The 20,742-nt window shown below is 46.6% G+C and overlaps 1 long non-coding RNA gene and 1 other non-coding gene across 5 annotated transcripts in view; both read left to right on the top strand.

The window, feature by feature from the left end:
- LOC132420724 (uncharacterized) overlaps positions 1 to 20,742 on the top strand; it is a 68,150-nt gene that overhangs the window by 28,238 nt on the left and 19,170 nt on the right. For 3 of the 4 annotated variants that reach the window (XR_009518419.1, XR_009518422.1, XR_009518421.1), the window contains exon 3: positions 5,278 to 5,704. This is a non-coding gene — a long non-coding RNA (uncharacterized lncRNA). Of the gene's footprint in view, positions 1 to 5,277; positions 5,705 to 20,742 lie in introns of those variants that run through there. The other variant, XR_009518420.1, reaches the window with a different exon arrangement.
- TRNAV-UAC (transfer RNA valine (anticodon UAC)) lies at positions 18,020 to 18,093 on the top strand. The gene has a single exon. It is a non-coding gene; the product is annotated as a tRNA-Val (tRNA).

The following is a 20,742-nucleotide window of genomic DNA, read 5'->3' as shown; positions in this document are numbered from 1 at the left end:
ATATTTTCCAAAACAAAAACTGTTCTCACCCCGCTAAATGCATTGAAAACGTGACCTCCTGAGAAACTGAGTTGTCCAAGTCCACAGCTGAGACTCCATCTTCTCTCCACCAGCTGCCAGGACGTGGGTAGACCTGGGGACCCCAGGAGTGAATTTGTCAGAGTAAAAGCTGCTCTGGGCAGCCTCTTGGCAGCCTGCTAACAGCCCCTGCTGGCAACATTCCATCTGTCTGAGCATCACAGATCAAGCCTCAGAAGTTCAGGACCTGAGGAGAAAGCAGAGAATGATGATGGCAAGGAGGGATCCCCAAACCCAGGCCAGGTGATCTCAGTGCAGGATGCAGAGGTGCTTGGGGACCATAGTTGCAGGGGTGACAGGAGGTGATGGAGGACTAGACCTCGAGAAAGTCTACACCTGCGTGTGTGTGTATGTCTGTGTCTGTGTGTGTGTGTGCGCCCATGTGTGTAGACATCCCTGGAGAGGTCTTGGGGGTGGCGAAGATTAAAGGAAAGACCGGGAGCTCTCCCAGTGGGTGAATATGACAAAATCCTGCAGGGAAACAGACAATGCATTTCCAGGCATAGATCTCCAAAGCAGAAGCAGGAGAGGGCCCCTGAGAAGTCTTCAGAACAAAAACCGCCACTTGATAAGTGCTTACCAAGTGCCAGGCGCTAAACACTGATAGTAGCTTCAGTTACTCCTGCTACATGCCAGGCAGGCCCTGTTCTAAGCCAGCTGTCTAATAAGCATACAGTGCCAGCACATATATAATTTAAAATATTCTAGTAGTTGCATTTTATTTTATTTACTGTTTAAGAAATACAAACAGGGGACTTCCCTGGTGGCACTGGATAAGACTGCACACTCTCAATGCAAGGGGGCCTGGGTTCAATCCCTGGTCAGGGAACTAGATCCCACATGCATGCTGCAACTAAGAGTTCACATGCCACAACTAAGTAGCCAGCGAGCCGCAACTAAGGAGCCTGCCTGCCGCAACTAAGACCTGATGCAACCAAAAATAAATAAATAAATAAATAAGAAATACAAACAGAAATTAGTAATATGTATACCTAATGTACACATGGGTGATACCCAAGGGGAAAATTAGTAACTGCTCTGTATTTTAAAAAGTTTTTTTAAGTGAAATTAACTGTAAAATATATTCTATTTATCTAAAAGATGCAAAATATTAACTATCAGTGAGATGTTTCACACTCTCTTTTCTTATTAAGTCTTCAAAATCCGACGTGAATTTACACTTAACGGCACATTGCAGTTTGAAGGAGCCACATTTCAAGTGCTCAACGGGTGCAGCTGGCTGATGCAGCTGTCTAGTAGAGTAAACTACTCTACTAGACAGAGTAGTTTAGATATATTAATTCTCAATATATGTACTTTAGATACATTAATGCACTGAGTCCCCATCATCATGCTTTTGTAATCCTCATTTTACAGAGGGCAGAAGCACTTTGCCCAAGGCCACCCAGGAGGAAGGTGGCTGAGCCAGGACCTGAACCACCAAGCTCAGCAAGTGTGGGCTGGGGATCTGGTCTCCTAACCGCTGTGCTGTGCTGTCACCATTACGTGTCTCATCTCCCTTAGGACTTAAAGAAAAAGGCTGCCTGCTCTTATTCTCTCTGCTTTACAGAGTGGGAACTGAGGATAAGAGAGCCTAAATGGTCTTGCCCTGTAGGTGGTGCCAGTGGGATCTGAACCTACGTGGAGCGAAAACTTGGGAGACATCACCTCACACTGCAGTGCATTCCAGGGAAGGAAAGGGTGTGACTACCTGCATCCCACACTGAAGTTTAAATCCGCTTTGAAAAGTTCAAAGGAGGGACTTTCCTGGAAGTCCAGTGGTTAAGACTCTGCGCTTCTACTGCAGGGGGCATAGGTTTGATCCCTAGTCAAGGAAATACGATCCCACATGCTGTGCAGCACAGCCAAAAAAAAAAAAAAAGTAATTCCTGAACCTGTGCGTTTCTCATGACCAGTGATAACCTTCAGTGTGAAAATTTGAAAAGCCAAGAGCTTGTATTATTGCCATATCAAAGTGCCAGAGACTGGGTGGCTTAAACAACAGAAATTTATTTTCTTATGGTTCTGGAGGCTAGAAGTCCAAGATCAAGGTGTTGGCAGGGTTGGCTCCTCCTGAGGCTTCTGGGTTTGCAGATGGCCATTTTCTCCCTGGGCTTCCCTCTATGAGCATCTGTGTCCTAATCTCCTCTTCTTATAAGGACACCAGTCATATTGGATTAGGGCTCACCCTAATGACCTCATTTTCACTTAATTACCTCTTTAAAAGCCCTGTCTCCAAATACAGACACATTCTGAGGTACGGGGGGTTAGGACTTCAACATACAGATTTGAGGGACACTATTCAGCCCATAACACATGTGTTATATTTCTGTGATTACCAAAGCAACATATGTTCACCATATAACATTTCCAGAGATTAAGACACTAAGGTAATAATCTCTGCAAAGATCATTCTTTTTCGTAGTTTTTTGTAAAGTATATAAAGTGAAAGCCTACCCCTTTGTCTCCACTTCTACCCCCTCCTCCCCAAAGAGCACGACTGTAATAATGAGGGGCACATCTCACACCTTTTCTGGGCTTCTACAAGCTGCTGCCAGGAATGGCCTTATCTGAGCATCCCTACCTGGTCATGCCATGTTCTACACGGTCACCTGTTCCTGGAGAAAACATCCCTTGTGCTGGAGGGTGCTGTGGGTTAAATCTTTGTTCGCATTCACAATGATTCTATAATGGTATTGTAGGAGGTATACAAACTGTTCATCATTAGAGCTTAGATTTAAAAGGAAATTGTATAAAGAAGGCATATGAGGATAAGGGAGACCTGTCGGAATAGCTTCCGTAAGGCACTGAAATGTTTTGTTTTTAAGGGTGTGACTGGGATTTTTTTTTTTTAATTTTTATTGGAGTATAGTTGATGTACAATGTTGTGTTAGTTTCTGGCACTGAAATGTTGACTGTGCTTGACCTTAGGTATAGGGGGCAGTATATTATTTTTCCTTACTCCTTCTTCCTACTTAGCTGGATTTTCTGCATCTTCCTAAATGAGTTTATATTACTTTTTATAATGGAGGAAATAAACAACTGTAATAGAATACTGCCAGGGAGAACAATGAAAAGGAGCTTTTAGTTCTCTTCAGAGCAAGGAGATGAAAGAAAGAGCAGGCCTGCTGCTAGATGCTGGGGGCGGAATGCTGGAAGGTGGGAACTCATCAGGCAATGGGGCCTTTGCCTTTCAGACCTGGAGGAGAAGTGTGTGTGTGAGTGAGTACCGTCGTGGAGGAACTAGCTCTTAGCTAGTCCAAGGTGGGTTAGAGAGTTTGTAAATGAGCTCCTGGCTCCTTGAAATAATGTTCTTTGGCCTGGACTCATTATATCCCCATCACTGGGCAATGGGACTCTGAGTCACTGCCTGTGGTTTTTGAGATATTACAACAGAAAATGAGCTGGAAGGTTGGAGAGGGTCAAAAGGCCATTCCCGATGTTAAAAGGAAAGAACGTGGAGACTTCAAACATTGAGTCAGAGGGCTGAGCAGGAATAAAGAGGTGATTTGGCAAGCCCCAGAAAAGGAAGCAATGATTCCTGAGAGCCAGAATGGGTTCACCAGCCTCAGCTCCACAGCACCCTTGGCTTGAAATGCTAGATGCACATATCCTTGGGTTCAGCAGGTCTCCAAATAGACTTCTTGTTGTAGTCCTGTAGTGGAGAGGGAGAAGTACAGGGTAGATACCAGTATAAATCAGTCGGACGGTAGCAGATTGAATTATCAGAGGCCCCAAATCAGTGGACTGATTGATGTCAAGGTCTGTGTTGAAAAGCTCTGGGGACTTCCATGGGGGTCCAGTGGTTAAGACTCCAAGCTTCCACTGCAGGGGGTGCATGCTGCGAGGTGCGGCCAAAAAAAAAGCCTCTGTCCTGTTCAACATTTTTAATCAATTGCTAGGGATTGGGGTACAGCAGAAACCAAAAAAGACACACCCCTGCCCTCATGGAGTTTATAAACCGGTATAATCTATTCGTTTATTAAGGAAAATTTGTTTTTGTTTTAAGGAAATACAACCACTTCTTTGACCTCATTGAGAGACGTATATGTAGCTCATGTAGCTATGCATTCGTAGTTTACAGGACTTTGCTGCCCAACAGGTGAGACAGGTCACAAATCTCTGCACTCAGGTAGAGCCTGCAATGCCCTAGACCAGTGTGACTGGGCAGCGTGTCCATGCAGGTGAGACACAAGTCACTCCCCCAGGTGCAGCCCTGAGCTGAGGCTACTCTTTCACTCACTGCAGGAGACCCCACTGCCTGTCCACTCAGCAGCCATTTCTCACCCCTTCCTTTCTAAAAATGCCACCATCCTCCTGCCTCTGGTTTTCACCTCTCTTCCCTGTATCCATATGCCTCAGTGAACGTTGCCCCCACCCCAGGAATGACCCCATTGGCCTAAGGAGAATCCTATGCCCCTTGAGGTGATTGGTTCAGGAAAGGACATGTGACCCAATCTGACCAATGTCCTGAGGGGAGGTCCAGGGAAAGGGGGAGGGTGACTTCTGGGAAGTTTTCTCCCTCTTAAGAGAAAGCCACAGTGTACCAGTTAGGAATGTGTTCATCAGCAAGTAAGAGAACACACCCCCCACCACCCACACCCTGACAAATAATAATTTAAGAGTGAAGATATTTAATAAGCTGTGTACAAACTCTGGAGGTAGGTGGTTCCTGGTGTTGGTTTAGTGGCTCCAATAATATTAGGATCAACATCTCTGTGACTGTCTTTGTCTTTCATTTACGGTGTCAAGAAGGCTGCCACTCCAGCCATTCTGTTCATGTTAAGGCAGGAAGAAAGGGGCTATGCCAGTGACACCTGTGCTTTTTCTGACCAAATCTTTCCCAGAAATTTCCTCGTACTCTCCCACTTTCGTCTCATTGGGCAGGACTATGTCCCATGGCTGCTCCTCACTGCAAAGCAAACTGGGAAAGTCAGTTTTTAGCCCTTCTTGTCCAAAGAAGAAACAGGATGGGAATTCCCTGGTGGTGCAGTGGTTAGGACTCGGTGCTTCCACTGCAGGGGGCCGGGGTTCGATCCCTGGTCAGGGAACTAAGATCCCACAAGCTGCACCGCGAGACCAAAAAAACAAACAAAAATAAAGAAGAAACAGGAAAGGGAGAAGGGGGTTGGAAAGTGGAACTGGGTTAGCTACAAACAGAAAGTGACAAACCTAATTTCTGAACATCTCAATGTCTAGAACTGCTGCTGCCATCTTGGTTCCAGCCTGAGCAGGAAGCAAGCACTCAAAAGGCCAGAGCAGAGAGATGGAAAAAACCCTGCATCCAAGGTCAACAACCCAAATGGAAAGTGAGAAAAGTAGGTGAAGACAAAGTTCACAGAAAAGGAAAAACAAGTAAGTAGCCCTTAAGCACAGGAAAAAATGCTCAACTTAACTCACAGTAAGAGCAATTAAAATTGAAATAAGACTGTTATACCACTTTTCACCTATCAGATTGGCAAAAATCCAAATGTTTGACAATACATTCTGTTGGTAGGGCTGTGAGGAAGCAGGGACTCTCATGCATGAAGGGCAAAATGGCACAATCTCCTGTGTCAGGGAAGGAGTGAACAAAGGAACACATGAACTGGGGTCTTTATGTCCTCACTGAGATGCTGTATCAGCTTACCTGGAAACCACCCTCTCGTGGGACTTCCTATTAAATGACACAATAAATGTCCTCACTGATTAAACCAGCTTGAGTACGGTTTCTGTTACCTAGAGCCAAAACTATCCCAAATGATGCCCTGCCCCCCCACCCTGAGCCCAGGAGCAAAGTTGTTCTGTCCAGAAGCCAGATCACAGAGTCTAATTGGGTCATTCAGGGACTGGCCAAATCCAAACAGGTACAGGTCCAAATGCTGAGGGCATCAATGACAGCAAAATCCCCCCCCCCCAGAGAAAGGGCCACAAGCTGTTCCAAAAGCGGTGGGTGGGCAACTGCCTAGGGTAATATACAATCCTTACGGTCTTGAGAGGGGGCTGCAGCCTGAGTGCTTAAAAGGCCTGGTGGAGGGGCTTCCCTGGTGGCGCAGTGGTTGAGAGTCCGCCTGCCTATGCAGGGGACGCGGGTGCGTGCCCCGGTCCAGGGGGATCCCACATGCCGCGGAGCGGCTGGGCCCGTGAGCCATGGCCGCTGAGCCTGCGCGTCCGGAGCCTGTGCTCCCCAACGGAAGAGGCCACAACAGTGAGAGGCTCACGTACCACAAAAAAAAAAAAAAAGGCCTGGTGGAATCCAATGTAGAGATGATCCTAAAAAGTTGGAACTTGGGGTGATAAGATGACTGCCTTGGGCTTTCTTAATCTGATGTCTTCAGCTGTTTGGTTCATCTGATTGTCTTTATTTGAATTTCTTATTCACTGAGCAACTTTCTAGTTCCTGAGGATTTCCAAACTGTGTGGCAATTCTATACCCAACTAAAATGAATCAATTAGCATTTGCTTTGTCTTTTGAAAAATTACTAGTGAAGAATGGACAGACCCAGTGGAATCTCTCAATCCTCTCGCACCCAATATTCCTCACTAATGACCTTCCTGGTCTGAGATGTGGTTAAAACAGTTGACTCCTGCCCTCAAGCTACACCACTTCATGTATTGCATTTCATAACCCCTGACCTCTATACTGAACCCAATGACTGGAACAAACTTCCAGGCTATTCACAGTCAGAGTGCATGGCTACCACCTGTAGTGTACTACAGCCCCATCCATGTATAGGCCTGCATCAGTCCTGCCCAAGTATTCACTGCCATGAGAATACCTGGCTTCTGGGATTGGGAGACTTCATGACTCTGGGGATCCAAAGAACTTGGTTGGCTCCCTTCTAGGACGGAGGCAGGACAAAGGCATAATCAGTAGAACCTCACCGAGGTTGTACTGGCAAGGGGTATTCTGATGCCCCTAGGAATAGCCTTGGGTTGGCTAGAGGCAGTAAGAGGTGTACATGTGGGCCAGGTATCCCTGGTAGTGGTTCATGTTTGACCATATGGCAGCCCAATGATAGGAGCAGGAGGGTGGGAAGGAGTATGGGGTCTTTGGCAAGGATGGAACAGTGAGAGGAGGTGCCAGGTAGGCCACCATGCCTTGGAGGCATAATGGTTGTATCTCCAAAGTTGTGTAGATGCTGGCCTCCTTCTTGACAAATATTCAGTCCCAGAAGGCCTCAGTCTTCGGGCCTGGCATTCTTCCAGACTCCTCTCAGACCATATTTCCAGCAAGTGTCCTGCCATCAGCCTTCCACCCACTCTGATTACTGCTCTCAGCATATTTATGTTTAGTTTATACCCTGCTGTTAATTTGTGATTGTTTGCAAGTTGTGTCATGTGTGTATATCCTGTCTAAGGTGGATACAGCCCCTGAGATCAGGATCTGTCTTGTAGTTTTTTTTTCAATCTCCATTCTCCTCCTCCACAAACACTACCACCAGCAATAACAATGAGCACCTAATACAGGGCATTACGTATTGTAGACAAAAATGCTTGTAAATAAGGTAATATCACCAATGCTCAGAGGTTAGCCCCCATTGCAGACAAACACTATGCAGGTGAAAAGCTGAGTTTTCAAAGCTGAGAAATGTGTAGAGAGGAGCTCTTTACTCTCACAGATTATTTTATGAATGAGGTATCCACTTGCCCTGACAGGGCTGTGAGAATCACAAAAGAAGTGGAAGGCATGTTCCATAACCTCACGGAACATATTAACCTGGGAAGACTCTTCACAGAACTGGAAAATACCTAAAACAACAATTTTCAGACATCCCATCCTCCTGCTTTAGCAGATAAACGTAAAAGAAATTAGAGTCAGAAAAATTTGCTTTGGCGTTGGAAAATCTGAAATAGCTTTTTCTAGAAGTCTTACTATGAGTTTCCTTGAGATGTCAACCTAACTTATGTGATTTGTGTTCTCAGCTTTTCAGAAATGTATTTCCTTTTTTAAAACTTCCCTAAAGTAAAGTAAAAGTGTAAATATGTCGTAGTCCGGGAAGACCAAGGTGCTGACTGTCTCCTGGCCACGAGGGGGCATGGTCTCCCTAGTTCTGAGCTCAGGAGCCGACTATGGTGACCCCAGCTGTGCCCAGACTCAGCCTAGCTGGGACTTCAAGCCCCTCCCTGTAGCCCAGTTCAGGGGCTCAATGGACACCAGACCTCTTCTCCTTTTTGGGCAGCTCCTGCAGCGGGTACATCTGGGGTGCGGAAGGCGACGAGCAGTCAGGCTGGGAGGAGATCATGTTTAAATTACAGACTGGGCAGGAGTGATGTGCTGGCAGCTTCACCCAGGAGCCAGAAGGGCGGTGGTGTCTGGGGCATGACCTTGGGTAGTTGGGTTGCTGGTTAGGGTGTTGAGCAGAGCCTGGCTGGCGAGGCTGAGAGAGCATGCGTGTGGCAACCACAACAGAGGTGGGGGCCCCACGGGGCCTGTGAGATCCACTGTCCTGCCTGACCAGCTCCTACGAGCCCTGCCAGAATTGGGACTGTGTGGTGTGGCCCAGGCCAAGTCCACACTTTTCAGCAAGGTCCTCTGCGGTCTGGCTTCAATCTGCCTTCCTCAACATTGCCTTCTCTAAAAGTAGCTCTTCTCCTGCCAAGCTGAATGACCTGCTCTTCCCCCAAATGACTTGCACTTTACTTCACTCACGTATTCATTCACTTATGCATACCATGCAATAAACACGTATTGAGGAACTTCCCTGGTGGTCCAGTAGTTAAGACTCCGCGCTCCCAATGCAGGGGACCCAGGTTCCATCCCTGGTCAGGGAACTAGATCCCGCATGCCGCAACTCAAAAAAAAAAGAGATCCCACGTGCCGCAACTAAGACCTGGTGCAGCCAAATAAATAAATAAATATTAAAAACAAAAACAGGGACTTCCCTGGTGGTCCATTGGTAAAGAATCTGCCTTCCAATGCAGGGGACGCGGGTTCGATCCCTGGTCGGGGAACTAAGATCCCACATGCCATGGGGCAACTAAGCCTGCACAACACAACTACAGAGCCCACGCACTCTGGAGCCCATGCACCACAACTAGAGAGAGAAAGCCTGCACGCCACAACTAGAGAGAAGCCCGAAAAGATCCTGCATGCCTCAGTGAAGACCCCGTGTGCCACAGCTAAGACCCGACGCAGCCAAAAGCATAAAGAAAATAAATAAAATAATTTTTTTAAAAAAAAGATAGGATCTTTACATGTATTACCTCATTTATTCCTATTTAAAAAAAAAAAAAACAGGACTTCCCTGGTGGCTCAGTGGTTAAGAATCTGCCTGCCAATGTAGGGGACATGGATTCGAGTCCTGGTCTGGGAAGGTCCCGCTGAGCAACTAAGCCCGTGAGCCACAACTACTGAGCCTGCATGCCACAACTACTGAAGCCCGCACGCCTAGAGCCTGTGTTCCACAACAAGAGAAGCTACCGCATTGAGAAGTCCATGCACTGGAGTGAAGAGTAGCCCCCGTTCGCACCTAGAGAAACCCCACGCGCAGCAACAAAGACCCAACGCAGCCAAAACTAAATAAATTTATTAAAACAAACAAACAAAAAACAAAACGTACTGAGTGCCCGCTGTAGCCAGGCACCATGGAGATACAAGACAATGCGCCTTCACGGACAAGAGTCTTATGCCTCCATATCTTTATTCATGCTTTTCTCCCCCTCACTCTCTGCCTGGCCAGATTTTACCATCCCTCAGTGACTTCCTACAACCTCCCCAGCTCCAGGAAGTCCCTTCTGATTACTCCAAAGTGAGGGAAAGTACTTAGTCTGTCCCATTCACTGTTATATCCTGAATGCCTAATACTGTCCCTGGCTAGGGGCTCAGTGAATGTTTGTTGATTTGAATGAATCAGGTAATCTTGTTTGTCTCTGCCGTCACAGCCCAGGTTGCCTAAAACTTTCACTTGGCAAGTCATCAAGTCCTGCCTGTGACATCTCTCCTACTGAACTGCTGTGTTTATTACCACACAATGCTTGGTGGCTGGGTTAGGCAGGGCTCTTAACTCCCAATGTATGGGAAGGAGCTTATTGGCTCATTGAAACACACCACCAGCAGATGGGCAGGAAGGGTTGAGCCTGCCTTAGGGACGACAGGAATCTGAGATTATCATGTCAGGACACCCTGCTACTCATCATGGCTTCTCTCTTTGAGGTCTTCATCCCCTGTTTTTTGCAAACAGGCTTTCTGCATCCAGAAAATCGCTGTCGTTAGTCCGGATTTATATCCTTCGAGCTCACCAGTCCAAGAGGAACAGGATTTTCCTCTCCAGCTCCAATTTTGAAATCCTGGTAAAAGCTCTGATAGCCTTGTTTTTCTGGATCACATACCCTTCTCCTGGACCAATCACTGTGACCAGGGGCAGTGATGTAGACTGATTGGCAGCCCTTACATGAATGGCTGAGTTGGACCAGAGAAAGAGCAGTTTATCCCCCAAAAGATGATTGAGAGAAACAGGCATGGCCCTTGGGAAGAGCTGGGACCACCACCCTGATGTGTATCTACAACCGTGGTGGTACCTATGTTTTCATGTATATTCCCTGTTATTGGGGGTAAGAAGCATTTACTGATAACAAGAACTTGAAAAATATTGGCTGATTTATAGGAAAAGGAGTTTAGTGTTTTGTCTTGTTTTTGGCTGAAATCCCTGGTGGATCTTCCCTGGTACTTTGCATGAGCCTACAATTGTCCGTCTTGCTGCCGCTGCTGTGGGTGGTGTCGTCTGTCCCAGGGTGTGGAACTAGAGAGAATCCTGGTAGCCATGTTATGACTTGAGCTGTCACTTCTGTTTTTCCTTCTGAGAAAACCTTCTAAGCCCAGCAGTGTGCGTAATACTGGCTTTTTGTCTCAAATGGGGAATGGCTCTAAGACTGGTTTTTCTATTTGTGTTTCTTTGTTTATTTTGATAGAAAGCAAAGATGGCAATTTTGTAAAATGGCACCTTCCTTGAATGGTCTCAGGAATGGGACCTTTTCAAAAGATGAAGCATGCCTCTCAGGAGAGCATCAGGATTTCAACAGCCCTATTGCGTAATGTCATTGTACCTATTTCTTTGATGAGGAAACTGAGGCTCGGTGGTGGTAACATGCCAAGGTCACAGAGATATGGGAAGCGGGGAGGAGGACAGAAAGACTTGTCTGGATGGAGAGCCACGCGCCAGAGGCTTTGCATATCTCAAATCATTTAATTGGCACTGCAGTCCTCTGAGATCAGAATAAGATGACAGGCTTGTAAATTTTTAAATGCCTTGCCGAAGGCCATAGAGGCAAATAGGGCTGGGATTCATTGATTCCAAAGCCCATACTGTTTTCACTTCCTTATACTGTGTGACCTCACACAGGTCACTTTATCTCCACGTGCCCCCATTTCATAATCTGTAGTATGTAGATGATAATAGTACATGCCTCCTCGGTTTGTTGTGAGGGTTAAATGAAATGTCTCTTGCACATAGTAAGTGAACCTATTGTTGTTATTATATCATGAGACCTCCCTCCGGGTCACAAGTCAGGCCGCTCCCTGTTGCAGAAGAACCAGATCCCGTGGGAGCCCCTTCCTGGCCCTGGTGCTCCTGAGGCCCAGCTGCAGGTGCCTCAGAAAGCCTACAACGGGAATAAAGGGAACAAAGCCTCCAGGTGCTGGTTGATGCTTTCTCTGGCTGCAGGCCCATTTCCTGCTCAATCAGGTTGCTCTTGGCTGGCTGAGCGCCTGGAGTTGACCACCGCCCCCCTCCACTGCCAGCTGAGGGCTGAGCACTGGGCCTAGTGATGCAGGACGAGGCCCAACTGGGATATGCCCTTCCTTTCTGGAGCCCAGCCTTGGGATCTCACCAGCTGAAGCTGGAAGCCTTGGGGCACTGGGCCCATCTTCCAGCTCTGCGGCCTCAGTGAACCCCCTCCCATCCTCCGTTGGTGGGGTGGCGCTGGGGGGAGAGGATGGGTCTCAGGGACCAGGATCAGAGACCTGGGCTTGAATGCCAGCCCCAGGAAGGAAGCAGTGGGGCCCCCTAGGCAAGTGGCCTTTCTCTCTGCCTCTCAGTTTTCCTAGTATGTAGGTTTAGGAGGTTTGCTGGTTCCTGGATAAGGCCCTTGAAAGCCCTAAAAATTTCTTGGGGCCCCCAACATGGCATGTAAGAGATGGAACTTCCAACCCAATGGAGGCTGATCTTAGTTCAACACAAACTAGATCATGTCTCACTAGCCTCTCCTGAAACCCACTGCAAGCCCTGGCCCGCTGCCCCGCCTGCCCTCTCCCCCTGCAGCTCCAAACACCAGCTTCTCGAAATTCCTTGAACAGGAATTTATTCCTGCCTCGGGGCTTTTGCACTGGCTGTCCTTTTGCACTGGAACACTTCGTGCTCCAGGTCTTCTCGTGGCTGTCCTGGTCACTCACGTCCTAGTTCTCAGGTGCCACCTCCTCTGGGAAGCCTTCTTTGGTCACCCCCTCATCTAGCCCCATCCCTCCTTAACAGCCTCATCCTGTTTCATTTCACTCAGAGCACTCACCTCTCTCTGAAGCTACCTTGTTTTTATTTGTCTCCCTTTCTATTGTCTGTCTCTCCGTGGGATTCTAAGCTCCATGAGGAAAGGGCCTTGCCTGCCTTTCCTTCTGCTGCCTCCCCAGCTCCAGAGCGATCACTGGTGCTCAGGGGCTCTCTCTAGATGGCCCCTTCTGTAAGACCCACTTAAATTTTTTTTTTTTTTTTTAATTTTTGGCCATGCTGTGCGGCATGCGGGATCTTAGTTCCCCAACCAGGGATCGAACCCTATGCCCCTGCGGTGGAAGCACAGAGTCTTAACCACTGGACCGCCAGGGAGGTCCCTGTAAGACCCACTTTTGAACGAGGGTCTTGGTGGCCATTCCCTTCACGCCTCTCCGCTCTGGGCAGTGGACCAGAGCTATAGTGAGGCAGCTTTGCAGTCACTTTAGATTTCCAAAACACTTTCACACACGGTGCCTTATTTAAACCTCATGTCACACCTACATGTAAGACAGGTAGGGCAAGATCAGATACCCCGTTTTATAGATGAGAAAATCGAGGCTCGCAGAGGCTTAAGGAACTTGCCTAAGGTCATATGCGTCATAGGTGTTGATCCAGGACTAGACACTTAGGAAGCTCTTTCCAGGACTCCAAGCCAGACATGAGAATGCCTTAAGAGAGAAAAACCTACATTCCAAACCCATTTTTCCATTAGTCATGTTACAGATGCGCAGATATTCAGAATTATTGTGTGAGGGGGTAGTACTCTGATCTCCGAGGTTCTTTTCTGCTCGGTTTTTCTTTTTTTTTTTTTTTTCTTTAAAAAAATTTTTTATTGAAGTATAGTTGATTCTAAGTTTTTCTAGAACTCTATGATATATGTGTTACCCCCTTAAGTCATATCCAGGGAAACTCTAAAATTTGCCCTCTTTCTTGGCTGAGAAACCCCAGTTTCTTCCCTGCTCTTCAGTAGTGCCTCTAAATAGTACCTAGTACCTAGTGCTTAGTGCATAAGTACATAGTACTTTGTACTCTGCATAGTCGTATGTCACACCCAGTTTCACATATATTCAACTGCAGATGAGGCTCAGAGAGACAAAGGGACTTGCCCACCAGGAAAGTGGCAAAGGCAGGTCTAGAACTCAGCTGTAGAACCAGCTGGCCTGACTCCCAGCAGGGTGTCCTGCCCACCATGCTTATCTGCATGTGAATTCACTTCCAGCTGCACGGAAGATGGAGTTCTTCAAATCCTAAGGCCATCTTTAGATGCCTTTATTAGCTCATTAAGAGTTTATTAAAGTCTTGCCATGGCCTTCTGCTAGATCTTGCAGCAAGAGAGGGAGGAGATGAGAGGCTTCCAGCTGCACCCGTACGATGGAATACACAGCAGCTCCTCCAAAGGAGGGCTATACTGATTGGTAACTTGATTTGTATGTGCCTATGTGGCTGTGCAGGCAAACATAGAGTCAGTTTGGAAAGATGTACTTCAAAATGTCAATAGTGCGACTTCCCTGGTGGTCCAGTGGTTAAGAATCTGCCTTCCAATGCAAGGGACGTGGGTTCAATCCCTGGTCGGGGGACGAAGATCCCACATTCCATATGGGACAACTAAGCCCATGCGCCACAAATAGAGAGAAGCCTGTGCGTCGCAACGAAAGATCCCGAGTGCCGCAACTAAGACCCGATGCAGTCAAAAATAAATAAATAAATAAAAATAAACATTAAAAAAAGAAAAGAAAAGAAAAGAAACCAAAATGTCAATAGTGGCCTCTCTGGGGATGGCCTGCTGGGTGATTTCCACTCTCGTTTTATGCTTTTTGGTATTGTCTGAGCAAGTGTTTCCTTTATAATCAGAAATAATAATAATAAAGCTGTTTTTATCTTAAAAAGGAATTGAGAAAAGCCATTGAAGAGAAAGGAATGGGAAGAGCTCTTGATAGGCACGTGACCAATGTTTTCGGTCAAATCACTCTGGGAATGGAATGCGGGAAAACCTGTGTCAGCCACTATCGGACCCTCTACTTGGGGGCCATTCAAAATACGAATGTAATAAGGAGTAATTAGACATCTTCCTATGAATGAGGCCAGCACTTATAATCCTCTTGGCACTCTCTTTGAACAACTCTCATCTTTCTCAGACTCCAAACGATTAATGTCACAGCCCTTCCCAAAGATTGTGTAGTGGCGCTCGGAAGAAAGCTGAGAAGTGAGAGGACTTGTTTATGGATAATTGTCTGAGTGAGTCAGAACTCAGTCAGAGAGCTCCAGGCCGTTAACTTATCTGCCTGAACCTATGAGTCAGGATCAGTCCAGCCCAAGTTGCATGTGTACGTGCCTCCCTGCCCTGCTCTCCCAGGCCAGCTCCCAGCCTTCACACATGCACACGCACAGGCTGTCACCAGCCTCCGCATCCGTACGTCCTGAGAAGGGTGCAGCACACTTGGCTTATTCATCTCTCTCTAGGAGGTGCCCACAGCCCTCTTGAGTGCTGAGCTCAGGCTGTAAACTAACGGCAAGATATGAACCATAAAGGGAAAGTAAATAGTAGTCCTCCCTTTCCCAGAAATGTTGCAACAGCCTAGCCGTAGCTTAGAGCATGTATTTTGTGAATAACCAAAAACAACCTATATGTCTGTCAATAATGGTCAGTTGTAAAACATTATGGTATATTCAGAGAATAGAATACTATGCAGCTGTTAAAAAGAATGAAGTAGGGACTTCCCTGGTGGTCCAGTGGTTAAGACTGTGTGCTTCCACTGCAAGGGGCCCTGGTTCGATCCCTGGTTAGGGAACTAAGATCCTGCGTGTTGCTGCACGGCCAAAAAAAAAACAGGAATGAAGTAGACCTAGGTAAAGTGACATAGGAAATGGTTAGTTTTAAGAATAAGAGGGAAGTTGCATAGCAGGGTGTATATTATGTTCCCAATTGTGTGAATGTGTATTATGACTTTTTAAAAAAATATTTATTTATTTATTTGGCTGCGCCAGTCTTAGTTGCGGCGTGTGAGATCTTTTTTTTTTCTTAACATCTTTATTGGAGTATTGCTTTACAATGTTGTGTTAGTTTCTGCTGTATAACAAAGTGAATCAGCTATATACATACATATATCCGCATATCCCCTCCCTCTTGCATCTCCCTCCCACCCTTCCTATCCCACCCCTCTAGGTGGTCACAAAGCACTGAGCTGATCTCCTTGTGCTATGCGGCTGCTTCCCGCTAGCTATCTGTTTTACATTTAGTAGTGTATATATGCCCATGCCACTCTCTCACTTCGTCCCAGCTTACCTTTCCCCCTCCCTGTGTCCTCAAGTCCATTCTCTACATCTGCATCTTTATTCCTGTCCTAGCCCTAAGTTCTTCAGAACCTTTTTTTTTTTCTTAGATTCCATATATATGTGTTAGCATACGGTATTTGTTTTTCTCTTTCTGGCTTACTTCACTCTGTGTGACAGACTCTAGGTCCATCCACCTCACTACAAATAACTCAGTTTCATTTCTTTTTATGGCTGAGTAATATTCCATTGTATATATGTGCCACATCTTCTTTATCCATTCATCTGTCGATGGACACTTAAGTTGCTTCCATGTCCTGGCTATTGTAAATAGTGCTCATGCGAGATCTTTAGTTGTGGCATGTAGGATCTTTTAGTTGCAGCATGTAGGATCTTTCAGTTGCAGCATGCAAACTCTTAGTTGTGGCATGTGGGATCTAGTTCCCTGACCAAGGATGGAACCCAGGCCCCCTTCATTGGGAGCATGGAGTCTTAGTCACTGGACCACCAGGGAAGTCCCATGACCCTTATTTTTTAAATTATAAATAGATATCTTCTCAAAGGATAAAAACTACAGAAAAATTTAGACTAAGACATGAAACTCCCCATCGCCACTTGTAGAAGTCAGGATAGGCTAGGTTATGATGTGGTAACAAACACCTCTAAACATCACTGGCTTAAAACAACCAAGATTTCTTCCTTGCCCATGCTTAAATTCCCAACGTGGCTTGCATAGCTTCAGCACTTTGTAGTCAGCACCTTAGTCATCATTAAACTCTTATGATGCTACCATCCCAACATGAGGCTTCAGGGCTCACCACTGCAAGGGAAGAATGCATGAGAACTGCACACTGGTTCTTGAATGCCTCCCCCAGAAGGGACACGTGTCACTTTTCCTCACATTTCACTGGCCAGAGCAAGTCACGTGGCTACACCTAACTTCCAGACAGTATGGAAGTATTGTTCTCCTATGTATCCAGAAAAAGAAGGGAGCTGGAAATATTGGTGAGCCCTGGTAATGTCTACCACCCACCCCAAACCAGCTGCATCCTTCCAAGCCTTCGTGTTTAATTGATATACATAGTAGTTCTACAGTAATTTAAAAATAAAACACAGGTTTGTTAGTCAGACAGACCTAGCTTTGAATCCCAAGGAGGTTATTCACCTGCTGAGTTCCCTTAGACAAGATGCTTGATCTACCCAAGACTCAGTTTTCTCGCCTGTACCTGCTTCCTGGGCCAATGCAGATATGAAATGTAGTAGTATAAATGAAACCTTTAACAAACAGTAGCTTACAAAAGTAGTGATGTCTAACTAGGAAATAAAGAGTACTTGAGGGTGGTTGTTTAGAGGACTGGAGGTGGGGTGTACAAAGAAATATGGGAAAAGAAAGTCCCTTTCCATCTATCAGAATTTTTTTGTGGGGGGGGGGGGCCATGCCCTGTGGCATGCAGGATCTTTGTTCCCCGACCAGGGATCAAACCCATGCCCCCTGCACTGGGAGCACAGAAGTCTTAACCACTGGATAACCAGGGAAGTCCCTATCAGAGTTTTCTAGGGCAATATCTGGACCAGTTTTTCGTGTACCCCATGGCCCCAGCTGTGATGTGGGCTGGGAGAGAGGAGCATCTTATTGGCCCCAGCAGTAGCTGCCTGGTGAGATGCAGCAGTGGATCAGGTGCAAAACAGCTGCCCTGCGTCAACCAGCCCTGTTCAGTCGATCTGGGCTCTACTTTTTCCCACCCTTGTCTTCCCAAAGCTGAGTGTGCTGTTGAAGAGATTAGCTTTCTAGTTAAAGAAGGACCAGCCTTCATATATAAATATGTTGTTTGAAGAAATAACAATTATCACAGCTTTTCTAGAGGACAGTCTGGCAGCATGTATCAGAAGCCTTAAAAATACACAGACACTTTGATCCAACAGTCCACAGTGAGGAATTTATCCTAAGAAAATAACAGAACAAGTGAATAAAGATGGATTTTTATTGCTCATAATGAAAAATTGAAAACCTAAATGTCTAGACATAGGAGATTAAACAAACTATAGAATGCTTCATTTATCCAACTATATCTAGACGTGAAAGGATGTCAATTGTCCACTGAAAAGTTATATGGAAAAGAGCAATATGTATATAAAAGTGTAGATAGATAGATGATAGATAGATAGGTAGATCTCCTATGATCTCATTGTTGAAAAAGTATATAGGGAATTCCCTGGTGGTCCAGTGGTTAGGGACTCTGCACTTACACTGCCAAGGGCCCAGGTTCAATCCCTGGTTGGGGAAGATCCCACAGGCCGCACTGCACGGCCAAGAAAAACAAACAAACATATACAAATATATACCTTATATATGCTTTGACATTGCAAAAGGATAAATGCCAGAATATTAGCAGTTATTTCCTCCAGGGGGTGGGAATATGAATTTTTTTTGGTTTGTGCAAAGAACATGATTAAGTAATAAAAGACAAAGTTATTTAACTGTGTCTTTTTTTTACCACTGCACCACCAGGGAAGTCCCTATTTAACTGTGTTTTCAGCAACTTTTCACTATCAATCAGTGCTTAAGGTAGTCTGCTCACCTCTGGAGGGGACTGGGCCCTTGGCTGGGAGTCAGAAAACCTTGGTTTGTGCTGTGTGTGATCTTGGGCAAGCTACCTGGGGTGGGAGGTATTCGTACAAACTTTTTACAAATAGATACAGACACATAGAAAGGACCCACACTGTGCCCGAGATCTCACAGCTCAGGGCACCTGAACTGGATTCTGAACCGAGGTTTCCCGATACTGGGTTAGGATATTCTTACACTACCTTACAGCCACCCCTCTCTGAGCCTCATCTCTAAGGTGACAGGGTCAGAATACAGTCCCTTCCAGCTGAAAAGATTCAATGTTCACAGGAAGTTGCCCCTCCCCCCCATTCCTCGTGCATCACAGGCCCAAGCAGTTGGTATGCGTGCCCTATTTGTCAGATGCCAGCCTTCCCCAGGGGAAGGGACTCCAGGCTGGGGGCTGGAGAGTTCTGGCCTGCCCAGGGCCATCTAGAGGGGGCGGGGGTGGGTGTACTCTTTGGCCAGGCATCTGGCTGGCTGCCTACAGAGCCAGGCGAGAATTGCCCATGAGGGCTGGCTGGGGGCCGAGAACTTGTTGTCTTTCCCTTTAAACAGACACAGGCTGTGTGTTGAGATTCTGGAAACATCTGACCTTTTGCAGAGCATCTCAAGAGTCGTCATGGAGGGCTGGAGAGAGGTCCTTCGCTTTCTGTAAATGCTTTAACCCTTTCCACGCAACACTTAACAATAATAACAAAAAAGATCAGTTGCTGGCCAGGAACTAGAAAGATTTGTTGGGCCTGTTTCCTTTGGGTTGTCTGGGGGAGTTAAGTCATGCCTGGGGGCAGAGAAGAGACTTTTAACCCAGACATCTCCTGCATCACTTTCTCAGCTCCTGGTCTTGGGGGCCAGAGCCTAGAGTGAGGTGAGGAGCTAAAAGGAGAACAAAGAGGGCCTGGGACTTTAGGGCGGAAAGAGGAACTGCTCCTTTGACTGACTGAGCAAGGTATTCCTTCATACTTCCTACAAAGGTTTACATTTGTTTACAAATAGGGCACCTGCTGTGTACCAGGCACTGCGTGAGGCAACACAATGGCAGCACAACTGGCAAGCAAACCCAGATGGAAATGTCCCACGCCTTCGCGGAAGGCTTATTTTCTGGTGGAGTAGGCTGTGATAAAATAATCATAAGCACAATGTCAGATAGCAATAGGGTTAAGTGCTGGGAAGGAGACAAGCCGAGCTGAGAGTGTCTGATGGTGGGGATAGAATTTAGGAAGGTCAGAGGAGGCTTTCCCAAGGAGACCTTGAGCAGGGGTCTAAAGCTTCTCTGCTTGGGACTTCCCTGGCTGTCCAGTGGTTAAGACTCCACACTTGCAGTGCAGGGGACCTGGGTTTGATCCCTGGTCGGGGAACTAAGATCCCACATGCCACGCGGTGCAGCAAAAAAATAAATAAATTCCCACTAAAAAAATAAGTAAAAAATAAAATGAAGTTTTCCTGCTTGAAGATTGAGCACAATATCGGCATGCAGCACACACAAGTTTGTTAAAATGCAGAATCTTAGTCCCCTGCCCAGGCCTGCAGAATCTAAATCTGCATTTTAACCAGATCGCCCAGGTGATCCGAGTGCATATGAAAGTTTGAGAAGTGGTGCTAAGGGTTGAACTAGGAGTCACCAGTCTCTGTACAGCTTAAAACTGGAGGAGAACCTTCCAGGTAAGAGCCCTGGGGTGGGAGGGAGTAGACAGCGGGATGGGAGTCAAAGGCTATTTGTGTGCATGTGTACAGTGGACCCTTGAACAATAACAAGGGTTTGAAATGCGCGGTTCCGCTTCTATGCAATGTTTTTCAATACATATGTATTACACGGTCTGCAGTTGGTTGAATCTGCGGACACAGAACCATGGATACAGAGGGCCAACTGTAAGGGAGGGTTTTGGATGGCTCGGGTGGGTACCCCCAACCCCCATGTTGTTCAAGGGTAATATTTTTTTTAAGTGGGAGAGACTTGGGCATGTTTAAAAGCTTTTAGGAGTAAACCAGTGGAGAGGGAGGGAGTGGGGAGGAAGTACAGTGAGGGGATAGACAGAGGAGGAGCAGTTCCTACAGTGTAGGTTTCTCAGCTTCGAATGCAAGCTGGCATCACCTGGGGAGCTTAGAAAATGCTGACGTCTGGGCCCTCCCCTAGAGGCTCTGATTCAAATGATCTGCAGGTGCAGCCAGCTTCCCCAAGTGACTCCAATGTGCAGCCACGGGTGGGGAGGGAGGGCGGGGAACCTCTACTGTGCTGGAAAAAAGTCTAGGAAGTGGAGGGCGATGAGCGGGGTCTGTTGGTGCCCAGGAGGGTCCCACATTCTGGAAGGTCCTCACATTTAGACACAT

The sequence above is a fragment of the Delphinus delphis genome, chromosome 2, assembly GCF_949987515.2.
Source record: "Delphinus delphis chromosome 2, mDelDel1.2, whole genome shotgun sequence".
In the NCBI taxonomy this organism is placed as follows: Eukaryota; Metazoa; Chordata; class Mammalia; order Artiodactyla; family Delphinidae; genus Delphinus; species Delphinus delphis.
The sequence above is the reverse complement of the archived record's forward strand: the minus strand, read 5'-3'. Positions and strand labels throughout refer to the sequence as shown.